Raw genomic sequence first — 14,493 nt, 5'->3', positions numbered from 1 at the left:
CCAAGGCATGGGGAAAAATCTAATTAAACAAAGTCCCACGATCAATAATCAAAGTAACAATGAAACACTCGATTAAACCCAAAACAGGAATCAGGACATTACTAGTGAAATGACTTAAAGAAACGACAAACAACATTTGGCAATGAACCAACAGGCACTGAAAGAAACCAGGGAACTAAATACAAACAAATTGACAAGACAACGAGGAACACATGTACAAGACATGAGAGGCTGGAGGTAGCTGATTGGTTGACACAAGGTAGAAGGTTGATGAGAACAGGTGGACACAATAAATGAGCACAAAAGACATGAACAACATGGGACACAGGAAGACATGAAACAAAACTAGATATAATCTAAACTAAAACACAGACCATGACAGAACCCCTTTGTGCAGACGCTCCATCATGTCAAAGCCAAAAGCGAAGTGTTGGTTGTGTTATTGCAATCAGCACTAGCTTCTGATACTAATGTTACAATAATGTTCAGCTAAGTTGTCCACTTGGTGTGGAGGGTATATGTACAGCATATACAGTGTTGGGAAGATTTCTTTGATAATATAGTTGGGTACAATTACAAGGTACCTTGCTGAAAATGGAATACTACTGCATTTCAATTGCTTTCTTAAAGTAATATAACAAATTACATTTGATTACATTTTGATTACTTTTCTTAATATTGAATGAATGTGTCCTGGTGATGCACTACATGTTTCCTCTAAAAAAAAGTGGATTAAAACCATTCAGAATCATCTTTATTTGCCAAGTATGTCGAAAACACACATGGAATTTGTCTCCGGTAGTTGGAGCCACTCCAGTACGACAACAGACACCCATTTGTGTCAGGGCTGCTGTTTCAGCACCCTGAGTCCAGCCCTTGAGTATGTGTGTGTGTGTGTGTGTGTGTCATGAGTGCTTTGCAGGGTTGACATGTTGGAGTCGAGCAGCTGCATCTTATCATCCTAACTACGCCTGACTACTCTTAAGACACTGTGGGACTCCAACTCTTCGCCAGACTATCATCGCTCTATGTCGAGTTCATAGCCTCGCCACCTTGTCCACCTCGTAATTTGATCTCTAAACCATTCTTGCTCTTTGTCTCCAGTCTGCCGTCTGCCCTTGCTCCCTGAAAACCAGCACTCAGCTCTTGCGGGCCACCGGCAATCCGGTCTCCTACCCAGCCAGACTGGTCCTCCTTGGAAACCCTGCTAATCCTAGTTCTCTGAGCCCTTTTTGTTTTGCTTGGACAAAAAAGACGAGACCCTCCGTCCATGTGTGGACTATCGTGGCCTTAACAACATCACCATTAAGAACAAGTACCCTTTGCCCCTGATTGACTCTGCCTTTTCCCTCTTCAAGGGGCAACAATTTGGATCTGCGCCAAGCCTACCACCTTGTCCGCATTCGGGAGGGAGATGAGTGGAAGACAGCATTTAACACCCATAGAGGCCACTACGAGTACCTCGTCATGCCTTTCGGCTTAACCAATGACCCTGCTGTATTCCAGGCACAAGTCAATGACGTCCTGCGTGACATGATCGGAAAATGTGTTTTTGTGTACCTGGATGCCATCCTGATTTTATCCCATTCCGGCACAGATCACGAACGACATTTTTGCCAAGCACTTCAGAGGCTCCTTGAGAACAAGCTTTTCATCAAAGCGGAAACATGTGAGTTCCATGTCCCAAAGACCACCTTTCTGGGTTACATCATTGCTGAGGGGCAGCTTCAAATGGACCCAGTCAAGGTAGCCACAGTCACAGAGTGGCTAACGCCATCCAAACGAAAGGAGCTGCAACGGTTCCTTGGCTTCGCCAACTTCTATTGGTGTTTCATTCGGGTTGCCGCACCCCTCACTGCGCACACATCAACCCTAACATCCTTCCATTGGTGTGAGAAGGCTGACCTGGCCTTCTGGAGCTAAATAAACTTATTTCCTCAGTTCCTATCCTCGTCCATCCGGATCCACAGAGGCAGTTCATTGTTGAGGTTGACACTTCGGAGGCGGAGGTTGGTGCGGTGCTGTTTCAGCGATCCCGGAATGATGATAAGGTCCACCCTTACGCCTTCTTTTACTTGCAAGTTGTCTCAGGCGGAGAAAAATTATGGGATTGGAGACCGGGAGCTCTTGGCGGTGAAGATGGCATTGGAAGAATGGCGGCATTTCCTGGAAGGCGCCGAACACCCATTCATCGTGTGGACTGACCACAAGAATTTGGAGTACATCCGCTCTGCCAAGAGGCTGTGCTCCCGTAAAGCCAGGTGGGTGTTGTTTTTTGACCGGTTCACATTCAACTTGTCCTACCGCCCAGGGGCCCAGAACACAAAGCCTGATGCCCTGTCCCAACAGTTCACCTCAGAGACTACCAAGGATGATCCTGATCCCATCTTGTCTCCCCGTTGCTTTCTGAGATCAATCACATTAGAAATAGAACGACTGGTAAAGGACGCCCACAGGAAGAGCAAGCTGATCCTGGTGGAGGTCCCTGAAACTCCTTGTTTGTCCATGATTCGGTCCACCCCCAGGTGTTCCAGTGAGCCCACTCATCACGACTTACTTGGCGCCCATGGGTGGGGGGGTACTGTCAGGGCTGCTGTTTCAGCACCCTGAGTCCAGCTCTTGAGTGTGTGTGTGTGTGTGTGTCATGAGTGCTTTGCAGGGTTGACGTGTTGGAGTCTAGCAGCTGGATCTCATCATCCTAACAGACAGAGATGTGCCAACAATCTCTAGACAAAATTGGCAGCAACAATGGAATTGTAAGTTAACTGTTTAATAAGTTAATGGCAAGAGGGAAGAAGCTGTTGGAATGTCTGCTAGTTTTAGTTTCCATTGTTTGATAGCGGCTACCTGAGGGAAGGAGCTGGAAGAGGTGGTGCATGCTCTTGTCTTAGTTCTGGCAGCGTGTAAGTCCTCAAGGGTGGGTAGGGGGGGGGGGGGGTACCGACAATTTGTTCAGCAGTTTTGATTGTCTGTTGCAGTCAGTTTGTCCTTTTTTATGGCAGCAGCAAACCAGACTGTGATGGATGAACACAGGACTGATTCGATGACTGCTGTGTAGAGCTACTTCAACAGCTCCTGTGGCAGGCCGTGCTTCCTCAGAAGCCGCAGGAAGAACATCTTCTGCTGGGCCTTTTTAAGGATGGAGTTGATGTTGGTCTCCCAGTTCAGGTCCTGAGAGACTGTAATTCCCAGGAACTTGAAGGTCTTGACGGTTGACCCAGTGCATTTGGACAGTGTGAGGAGCAGCTGCGGTGAAGGATGCCTCCTGAAGTCCATTATCATCTCTAGAGTCTTGCGCGTGTTCAGCTCCAGGTTGTGTCGGCCGCACCAAAGCTCCAGCTGCTCCACTTCTTGTCGATATGCAGACTCGTCACATCTTTGATGAGGCCGATGACTGTGGTGTCGTCTGCAAACTTCAGGAGTTTGACAGCCGGGTGCGTTGAGTTGCAGTCGTTCATGTAGAGAGAGAAGAGCAGCGCAGAGAGGTCACATCCTTGGGGCGCCCCGGTGCTGGTGGTGTGTATAGATGAGGTGTGTCCCCTAGCCTCACCTGCTGTGTCCTGCCCGTCAGGAAGCTATAAATCCACCGGCAAATGGCAGGTGAGACGCTGAGCTAGAGAAGCTTTGAGGTGGGGAGTTCAGGGATGATGGTGTTGAACGCAGAGCTGAAGTTCAAAACAGGATCCTCGCGTAGGTCCCCGCGCCATCGAGGTGTTATAAGCTGAAGTGCAGTCCCATGTTGACTGTGTCATCCACAGAGCTGTTTGCTTGGTAGGCAAACTGCAGGGGGTCCAGCAGGGGACCTGTGACGCTCTTGAGATGGTCCAGCACGAGGCGTTCAAAGGACTTCATGACCACAGATGTTAGGGCGACAGGGCTTTAGTCATTCAGACTCGAGATTGCAGGTTTCTTGGGGACTGGATTGATGGTGGAGCGTTTGAAACAGGATGGTACTTCCTAAAGTTCCAGAGATTTATTGATTATCTGTGTGAAGACTGGAGCGAGCTGCTCCGTGCAGACTTTGAGCCAGGATGGGTACACAAGGTCTGGGCCTGCTGCTTTGTTGATCTTTTGTTGTTTGAAGATACGTCTCACATCCTGTTCATGAATGGTCAATGCAGAAGCGGCAGTCAGAGGTGTGATGGTGGCCGGTGATGCGGCTGCTTGGGTGTGTGGACTGAAAGTGTCGTTTTCAAATCTGCAGTAGAAGGTGTTCAAGTCATCAGCTAGTCCTTTATTGTTCTCCGTTCTCTTGCGGTGTTGGTTACTTGAATTTGGTTAGGGATTGTAATCCATGCCAGACTGATTTAGAGTCGTTAGCGGTAAACTGTTTTTGAGCTTTTGTGGATAATTTGTCTTTGCAATGTTAACTTCTTGAGTAAGATGGTTTCTAGCGCAATTATACAGGGTTCTATCTCCACTTTGATAGGCGTCCTCTTTAGTCTGGCGAAGTTGCTGAAGTTTGCCAGTGAAGTGAACCGCAGCTTGTTGGTTATTGAATATGAATGAATATATATATGTAATGAATTTGTTGGTGCACACACACCTTTACAGAAACTGATATAGGATGTGACACTGTCCGTATATTCATCTAGGCTGCCAGTTGAAGTTTCAAAGACACTCCAATCTGTGCAGGCTAAACAGTCTTGAAGTTCTAACTTTCATAGGTCCACTTCTTCACTGTTTTCACCACAGGCTTCGCACATTTAATTTTTGCCTCTATGCTGGTACTAAGTGAATTAAGCAGTGATCAGACGAGACCAGAGCTGCATGGGGGATAGCATGGTGTGCGTCAGCATGGTCTAGCAGTGGTCTAGAATGTTGTTTTTCCCTGGTGGGACAGTCAATGTGTTGTTTGTATTTAGGCAGTTCGTGGTTGAGTTTAGCTTTGTTAAACTCCCCAAGAATAATGAGGGGTGAATCTGGGTGCTTTTTTTCAAGTTTGTTTACTTGTTCAGCGAGTGTTAGCAGTGCGGCGTTTGAGTCAGCCTGGGGAGGAATGTAGACCCCGGCGAGGATGAATGAAGCAAACTCGCGTGGCAAGTAGAATGGCTTACAGTTCAAAAACAGTGACTCCAAGTCTGGGCGGCAGTGTTTGTGTTGAGCTCCGTGACATCGGTACACCATTTTTCGTTGATATAGAAGAGTGATTCCCAAACAGTGTGCCGTGGCATATTAGTGTGCCGTGAGTGCTTTTCAGGCGTGGGAAATGATCAAATTTCACTTAATTGCTCTCAAAAAAAAAATTATTTACAAGAAATAATGTATCTTTATTCATCTATTTATCCCTTTTAGCACCATAATAACATATATATTTATTAGTTTCACAGCTTTCGGGGGCAGTTTGAATGATTGAAATTGCACGAATTAGCGAGGAGGTTTTGAGGCATAGTGACAGACAGAACAAATAAATGCTCTTCTATTAGATGGCAAGAAGTACATACAGTAATTAATGTATCCACTTTTTGTGACATTTTTGTTGGTTGGTGCGGCGTGAGATTTTTCAATTGTAAAATATGTGCTTTGGCTCCATAAAGGTTGGAAATCACTGATAAAGAAGCAATATTCCGCCGCCTTTTGTTTTCCCCGATAGCTCATGACACGGTCTGGCCGGTGTAGTTGGAAGCCCGAAAGCATTACGACACCATCGGGGATGTGTTCACAAAGCCATGTCTACGTGATGCACAGGGCGACGGAACGTCCATAGTCTTTACTGGTCTTTGTGAGAAGAAGCGCGTTCATTTTGTTTGGTAGGGAACGCAGACTTGCAAGGTGAATTGATGGGAGGGGCATTCGGAAACCTCTCTTACGGTGCTTGACCTGCACTCCGGCTCTCTTCCCTCTGCCTCCAAGTGGCATCATTATTTTCAAATTGACCACATAGTTGTTCTTTACACAAATAATAAATTGATAATAAAACATGAGGACATTTAAATACGTAATAGACAATGTGTTTGTTGTATGTGTGCAGCATGTGGAAAACCACCATACCATACCATGTTGACCTAATGACAAATGTGCACAATTTAGACAACTGGATAATATGACAACCCAGGTAAGTGAATGCTCCATACAAAGGTGTAACAATTAGGCTAACCTTTTCAAAATCCCAGATAAACTGATAGATCGCAACACAAGGTGGCGCTTTGAGATCATATTTGGAAAATTGTAATGTTTGAGACTACGGCAGAATGGCACATGAGCAGAAAGAGCCAATCACAGGAGTCAGCTCTGGAAGGAGGAAGTAATATGAATTTCTTTTTAAAATCTGAGCTTTTGCGGCTATTTTTCAAACTAAAATTGCAATCATAGAAATTTCCAAAAGGAACTGTAATTCAATTACACGTTTTCTTCCAGCAATGTAATGGATTGCAATTACGTACATTATATAATTAATCTCGTTACATGTAATTAGCTACTCCCCAACATTGTGTGGTGTAGAAGGACACATATCAATTAAGTCAATTGGGTTAACAATTGACCATCATTAAAAGTTAAGTGAAGGAGAAAGAAAAAAGATGCTGTAGCTACAAAAGTAAACGTTGGAAAGTGTCAATGAGGACAAAGTTGGATGAAAACAAAAGGTGGAACTTAAAGCATAAGGAGTCGCAGGTGGTGGTGACAAGAAGAGGCCAGACGAGTGGCAAGAAGTTATAGAGGAGGAGGACAGGAACATAAGGAGTAGTGGGAGCAACTAGAAGAGGGCTCAGACTGACATGGTAGGGTAGGAAAAAAGGATAGAAGTATATGAAGAGAAAGAGGAAAGGAGGAGGTGTTGGGCAGTAAGTCTGCGAGGAGAAAGCGAGGGCCACGGATCAGGTAGCAAGCTCCTGGGGGACGGAGCAGGTGCGGGCTGCGAGCGAGGCCTTTGGGCCTGAAGGGGCTGCCAGAGCTTAAAACAATCTGCACGGCTCCTTTTTTAATTTGGCTTTGTGAAGGGCCCACCCTCCGCGCTGTCTCTCCCGCTCTGTCTCGATGCTGAGCAGATCAACGAGCCACAAAGAGAGGTAAACATAGAGCTAAATTAAACCAGGGAACTCCCCTGGTACAGCAAAACAAATTAGTGCAAACAAATTACACAGAGTCAACATACAAACAGTCGAGCATCTGTGGCTCTTTGGACTGCTAGAACTGGTGGCTTACATCTACACTACTACTACATGGTACATATTCATGAATACTGAACTTATGTGTGACAGTCGTCCACTGACACCTACACTATAGCAGTTGGCTAAGTTTGTGGTGCTGACGGATTTTCCAGTTGGTCCGGGGTGATAAATGGGCTGCAGCCAAATGGATTATATTGAATCGTCTTCGTCCTGGCCAAATTGGTAGCTGCTGCAGCAAAAAGGGTACTTTTTCATCCAGGTCCAAAGGGCTGGTGCTTGAGCACCACTCAGGTCTATCTGTGCACGTGCCTGCTTGATTCTATCCTAAAAAAAAAAGTCAGTAAATATTATTGGGTAGTAAATGTGTTTATAGGTACTGGTTTTTGGCCACAAACAAGAAGAAAAAGAAGACGAATCACCTTTTATTGTCATGAACATGCATGCATGTACACAAAATTTGTTCTCTGCATTTAACCCATCACACGGAACACATACACATGTTAGTGGAACACACTGGAGCAGGGGGCAGCTGAAGCGCCCGGGGAGTATTCCGGGATATCAGTGTTATGCTCAAGGACACCACAGCCGTGAGCCCCCCACCAACCTCCAAATACTCAATCAAGCAATATCTATTTCTTCTTATTCAACTTGATTTGTCAGATTCAAGTAAATAAAATGTCTCAGATATTTTTTTGGGGGGAGCTTCTCAGGGTTAAACCGAAATGAAGAGGAATGAAAGGAAAAAAATTTGAAATGTTCACTGATGTATGAATGAGAAGGCCTGATATATTAGTTCATCCCAAAGGTGTTTTTTATGATGCAGAGGTCAGGGCTTTCAAGTTCTTCCACACCAAACTCACCCAAGCATGTCTTTAATGGCCCAGCGTCCTGATCCCTGCATTTGAAATTTACTATTACATAAATTAACAAATATTGACCACAAAATGCACGTAAAGTTTTGATTTATGTTGCTGATATAAAATATGAAAACACGAATGCAGAATGTATTACAAAGTAAAGGTATATAATAATAATAATAAAAATAATAATAATAATGCTTACACTTTTATAGCACATTTGTAGGCACTCAAAGATGCTTTACAAATTCATGCATTATTCGTTCACTCTTCGATCACACCTGGTGGTGGTAAGCTATTTGCCTAGCCACAGCTGCCCTGGCAGAGTCTGACACAAGTGTGGCTGCCATTCTGCGCCTACGGCCACCACCAAACATCCAACCGCATTCATTCGTAGGCAATGTGGGTTAAGTGTCTTTTGCAAGGACACAACGATGACATGTGAGGGATACGAACCGGCGTCCCTCTGTGCCACATTGCCCAGCAAGTATATTTGTGTTATTATATTGGTCCATATTAGACATTCTTGTCAGAATGGTTTGCAGTTGTTTTACAACTACCTTTGGTTGGGTTTCCTGGCATCTGTTATTTGATATTACTGTATTTATATTTTTAAATACATTTTTTATTTTGCTTTCTCCTCATCTTGAGGTAATTACAGATTATAAAAAGGGTCAAGAGGTCAGGCATACATTATTCTTTTTTTCTTTTTTTCCCCGCAGTATTTGTCTGCGTTTGTCTTTCAGCTCAGTCAGACACCTCCCTCGGCCCCCTGGCCCCTTTTGGCCCTCTGGCTGTGGCTTTGGCCCGTCCATCTGCCTCCCACTGTCTAATTCTGGTGGGAAGGGGTCCGTGGACGACCCCTGCACCCCTCTCAAACCCCTTCCCCACACAACACCCTCCCCAGCCCGAAGGCCAGCTGCTTTCTTGCCAGAATGTGCACATCGCTGCCAGGTGCGCCCCAGGACTTGTAGGAGGAACACACAAACACACACTCACAATACCAACACATATGCTCAATAAGCCTCTTTACAAATGGAGGCGCTACGACACACATGGTTATACGGGCGGGCCAAATAACAAGTCAAAATCACAACACAAACACCTGCACGCACGCACAGACACACGCGTGCACACACACACACGACACACATGCATGCACGCATACGCCCGCGCGCACGCAAACACAAACACACACAACACGCACGCACACACACACACGCACAAGACACATTACAAATGGAGGTGCTATGACACACATGCACGCACACACACACATTTCCTTGACGTTGGCCAACCCTTTAATTTACAGGCTCAGGTGTTTCCCCATAGCCCTTCATAATGGCTTGAGCTAACAGGGGCGAGACACCAACAGGTGGCGCTGTTTTCTTAACTAATTGCAGCTTGATTTATTCATTGGCATGAAGAGGCTTCCAGATGACTTTGGCTGGCCTCTTCAATTTTGAAAAGAGCTAGTGTGTGTGCGTGTGTGTGTGTGACAATTCTAGTATGTGTCTTATGCACTCCTATCAGAGTATTTTCAGCAACCAGCCACAACATTATGACCACTTGCACAATGTTATGATCAGGGACATGCATACATAGACTCCAAGTGGTGCTCAAGCACCTGCCTTTTTGCCTTGGATGAAAAAAATTACCCTTTTTGCTGCAGCCATTTTTTTTCTGTATTCATCAGTATATATATATAAAAAAAAAGACTATTTATTTATTTATTTTAATTTTTCTGTAGTTTGTAGTGGTATGGGATTGTACTGCATCATGCTGAGTAATTAATTGTGGTAAACAAAAGATTAGAATTCAATTTCTCTGACAATATCAGTGAAAACTGAGCATCATGTATTACCTTTTCAAAGGGAGAATATTTGATACAGCTCTTGTATTGGATTTTGTTTGTTATGTCTATTGTCTATTTTGCAAGTGATCGTAATGTTGTAGCTGGTCAGTGTATTTTGGTCAAGCAAACGTTATGTTATGCATTAATTTAGGGAAGGGAGAATACAGGTATACTGTATTTTGAAATGGCCAAAGAACAAAGGAAAAATGTTGAACATAACCCTAATCAGTAGTTTTTGAATGATGATGACAACCTCCAGTTTGTTTGCATTTAGAAACAGTCAGAAACATTTTGACTGGGAATAAAAAAAGGGGGGGGGGGGGGGGTGATGGGGTGGGAGCTGGAGTCTGTGATTTTGACTCGGGATCTACATGGGAGTGGGATTTTTATTTTCCTTTTTCAAAAACTCAGGATTAGGCGAGATTGTTTTTCAAACTGTCTGGATTTGGTGAGTTTAAAAAACAAAAACAAAAAAAAAAACACTCAGGGTGGTTAGGGAGAAGGAGTGATCTTTGTGGGAGTGGGAGGGAGCGGGAGTCTACATGCCACTAATGTGGAGTACGTGATCTTGATAGCCGTCTCTGGCTGGGCAACCAATGAAGCCTTTAGGAATGTTTTGTCCAATAAATTGTCCAGCACATTTTATGCCAATAGCGCAATTGAGTTGACACTTTTAATGTAGTGTGTGAACAATGGAAATATTGCATTGCTAATTAACGATCCTCACTGACAGAGCCAGGCAAGCTGTTTCCTGGCATTATACATGGAGAATGCTCTCGCTACATATTTGTCCACACGATGTCCTTATCCAGCTCCCAGTAGGGAAGTAAACAAGTGAGTAAAGTGAGCAAACTTTGGGGTGATACTCATTGTGAATAAGCCAAAGTGTTCAGCTTGTGACTACATAAAAATTTAGCTGCTGAGTGACTCATTTTATTAATCCGCCCAGGTCTCTGACCGAAGCCATGCCCCTCACTAATGTATACAAGTGCAGTCCTCAAATTGATGAAATGATTGACAACTTGATTGGTTTTTTTTCCTCGGGCATGGTGTTTTTTTTGCAAATGGGCTTCGAGGCGAGTGTAGGGTCGCGGGTGACCTCAGGTGAGAGGCCAACCAAGCGCAGCAGTATGTACTAGTCTGTAAAGAGCATTCATCATACTTGGTTACTATTGTGGGCTTGTTTGGTTTTGAATTGTGGGAAGGTTAATAGAAGCATGCAATCAACTCAAGCTGACATTAACGCTGGTCTGACGGTCTGCTATTATGTTGCATAAAGTTAGTCAATAACATTTCTTGACCATAAGGCTTGTCACATAACAATACAATTTTGTTTGTAGTAATCATTTCTTGCTATTTCTGACTGCCTCTCATCCGGTCGATGCCAGTAACTTTAAGCTTGTGGCGTATCTCAACAAAACTTGACTGCTATTTTCAGTGGTGCAATGCACTAAAAGATCCTTTGGTGCTATTTTATTGTTTTTTTTTTTTTTTTAGGCCAGACTTAACGCCGGTGTTACCCGAGTGTTGCAAAGTGTTATTGCCTTGAGTCGATAATAAAAACTTGCATTGTAAAATACACCTTGCTGTCTGTTAAACCCTTTATACGAAATATGACAGATAGGACGACAATGTTGAGCCAAGGGCATTAGTTCAATTTTGGCATCAGCGCTTTATCACAATTTTAATAATTACAGTACTATATAATCTTTGCTGGTGGGGTCCTGACTCAGTGTTTCAGGGGCACTGCTCCCTTGTTGCTGTGAAAGCCTGAACATAGTGAAGAAAATAAATATGACTACAAGCATTTAGAATATTCTGAATTTTATGATTACAGCATTTTGCCCAAAACTTCTGTGCAAGTAAAGTCACGTTTATTCAAGGAGATATTTCATGCAAGCATCAGCATCTATACTTAAACAGTGGAGGCTTTCAACAGAGGAATCATTTTGATAGGTAATTAACATTACAAAGTACAATGGACATAAAAGTTCTACACACCCCTGTTCAAATGGCGAGTTTTTGTGATATAAAAAATTAGTCCAAGATCAATAATTTCACCATTAATGTGACCTATACCTGTTCAACTCAATTGAATAAAAAAAAACAAAAAACATTTTTTTAGATCTGGTAAGTAAAAATGCTTTTCAGGTGTGCAGACCCTCTTGAGATGTGTTCACAATTAACCAATCACATTCAAACTCATGTTAAGTGGGAATTAGCGCTCACCTGCCATCATTTGAAGTGCCTCTGATTAAACATGAATACAATTCTGATGTTCTAGCAGGCTTTTAGTGACACGTTTTTCTTTCTGTCAGAAACCTGAAGGGTTTGTGCTAACAATGACGAGTATTTGGAACTGTTCGTAATTCCCTCCCACTTCACTAAGGCTCCAGTTCCAGCTGAAGAAAAACAGGCCAAAGCATGATGCTGCCAAAACCATGCTTCGCTGTAGGTATGATGTTCTTTAGGTGATGAACAGTGCTGTGTTTGCACCAAACATAACCTTTAGAAAGATTACCCAAAAGTATAACCTTGGTTTCATGATGAAACTTTCATCAGAGCATAACACATTTTCCCATATGAGTTTAAGCCAAATAGATCAGACATATGAAAGACAGGAGATTTTTGTCATACACTATGTACTAAACGTACCAGTACGTACCAGAAATCTTTGGAGCTCCTCCGTTGTTGCTATCCGCATCTTGGCAGCCTCCCTGACCAGTTTTTTTCTTCTTCTCTTGTCAGATAATTTCTCCACTTGGTGATGACAGTCTTCACTGTGTTCCATGGAAAATTTTAATGCCTTTGAAATTCTTGGGAAGTTCTCTGCGGACCATGGCTTTTGCTGTAAGATGTGCCCACAGGGCGGCATGGCCAACTCAGGTTTTTTTTTGTTTTTTTTGTTCAGTTGAGTTGTTAAGGTTATAGGTTAGATTTATGGTGGAAAAAGGTTTTAAATGATTTATCTTGGTCTTGTTTTTTTTTTATATCATAAAAATAATTAGATTTGAACAGGGGTGTGAAGACTTTTTATATCCACTGTAGCTTCCCTTTACCTCCTTTGTAAATAGTTTTATTATTGACTGTGTTGACAGTGTTAACAAAAATAAATATATGATTAAAATGTATCATGCAGTTTTTTTCCCCCGAATTTGAAGAATAATTTTGGTGTTGGATTGGCTTTTTTTCCCACCAGCCCCAAAAATGTCTGTGCACATGCCTGGATATTTATGATTTGTGATGTTTTTTGTTTTTTTTTCAATTGCTGAAAGATCACATCGCCATAGACCAGTCCTCTTCTGGAGACCCCTTATCTTTTACATTACCGTTCATATTGCCCCCATCCCACCTCCCACCCAATGCGCCCTCCCCTTCGCCGAGATCTTATCTCTATAGCTGCTTATGCCCTAACACCCCAATTGTTGTGCTCTAAAAAACAATAATTATAAATCCCAAACAAGACTGAGGGAGAAATCTAACAGCTTTCTTCTGATGTGCCCCTTACTTTTATTTCTTAATCTCACCCCCTCTGTTTCATAAGAACCAAGGGAGGTGGAGAAGGGGGTTTGGGGTGGTGGTGTGCTGGCAAAGCCTCTTTAAACTCTCCAGCATTATGGAGGATTATTTTGTGCAGAGATCCTGGCTTATGTGTCTGTTTTATTCCCCCCTCTTTTTCCTCCTGCTTGTGGCAGACATGCTCGGTAAACAGGTTGTGTCACACTTGATTGCATTTGAGAAATTAAAAAGCAGCAGTGACAATGGGCCAGCACTGGTGGATGAGGGCCCGGCGGGGTGGGGGTAGCGGTGGAGCGTCACTGACACCATAAGACCCAACTCTTTGGGGACCCCTGCTACGCTGTGTGACAGAAGCAGCCCTCGCTGCCACAACAATACGAGGGCTCGTCCTTCAGAGAGCACTCCTCCCGCACACTTACAAAGTCTATCTGCAGCAGGCCATCTGCTCGCTTTCTCTCTTTCTTCCCTGTCCTGTGTTTGAATTGAGCTCAAACATTCAACTGTTTACCAGCACAAACACTCTGCCAGGTTGCAGGTGTCTATGTGTTTCCAAGGCATATTTCCCTTGTGATTCTCAAATAGTGCAGATTCAGTGCAAGTTATAAACCATACAACACATTTACAGTTTAATTTGAAAACTACTCAACAGAGGAACGTGTTGGTTAAATGCCTTTCAACATTATGTAATTCTGTTTTTTTGAATAAGCACTGTTGTGATAACTGTTGGGAGTGTATACTGTATATGTTCGAATCCGAGAGCTCCTGCAGTTAAGATTTTCCCCTATAGGGGACAGTGTTACACTATAAAACTTGGAACCTAAGTTCTTAACACGATGAAACCAATACAATAGACTCTTAAAGTCAGGTAAGCATGTGGGAGATTATGATAATGCATTTGCCTTAAATAGAACAAGTCTCTTAATTGAGCTTCATTCTTCTTAAACTATAATGCCAGTGATATTACAGTAAATGGTACAAGGTGGGGCAGAAAGAACAGACGTTTTTGAAAAACTCAAAATAATAAATGGTAGCTGCAAACAAATGTTATTGACATCAACGTGTTTGTATTGAAACAGCATTTGACACAATCAAGTGTGGAAAACAACATCCATGGTGTGGTGTCCATTTTCATTGATGCATTTCTGAAGGCGTT

Source organism: Phyllopteryx taeniolatus, chromosome 6 (assembly GCF_024500385.1).
Source record: "Phyllopteryx taeniolatus isolate TA_2022b chromosome 6, UOR_Ptae_1.2, whole genome shotgun sequence".
NCBI lineage: Eukaryota > Metazoa > Chordata > Actinopteri > Syngnathiformes > Syngnathidae > Phyllopteryx > Phyllopteryx taeniolatus.
The sequence above is the reverse complement of the archived record's forward strand: the minus strand, read 5'-3'. Positions refer to the sequence as shown.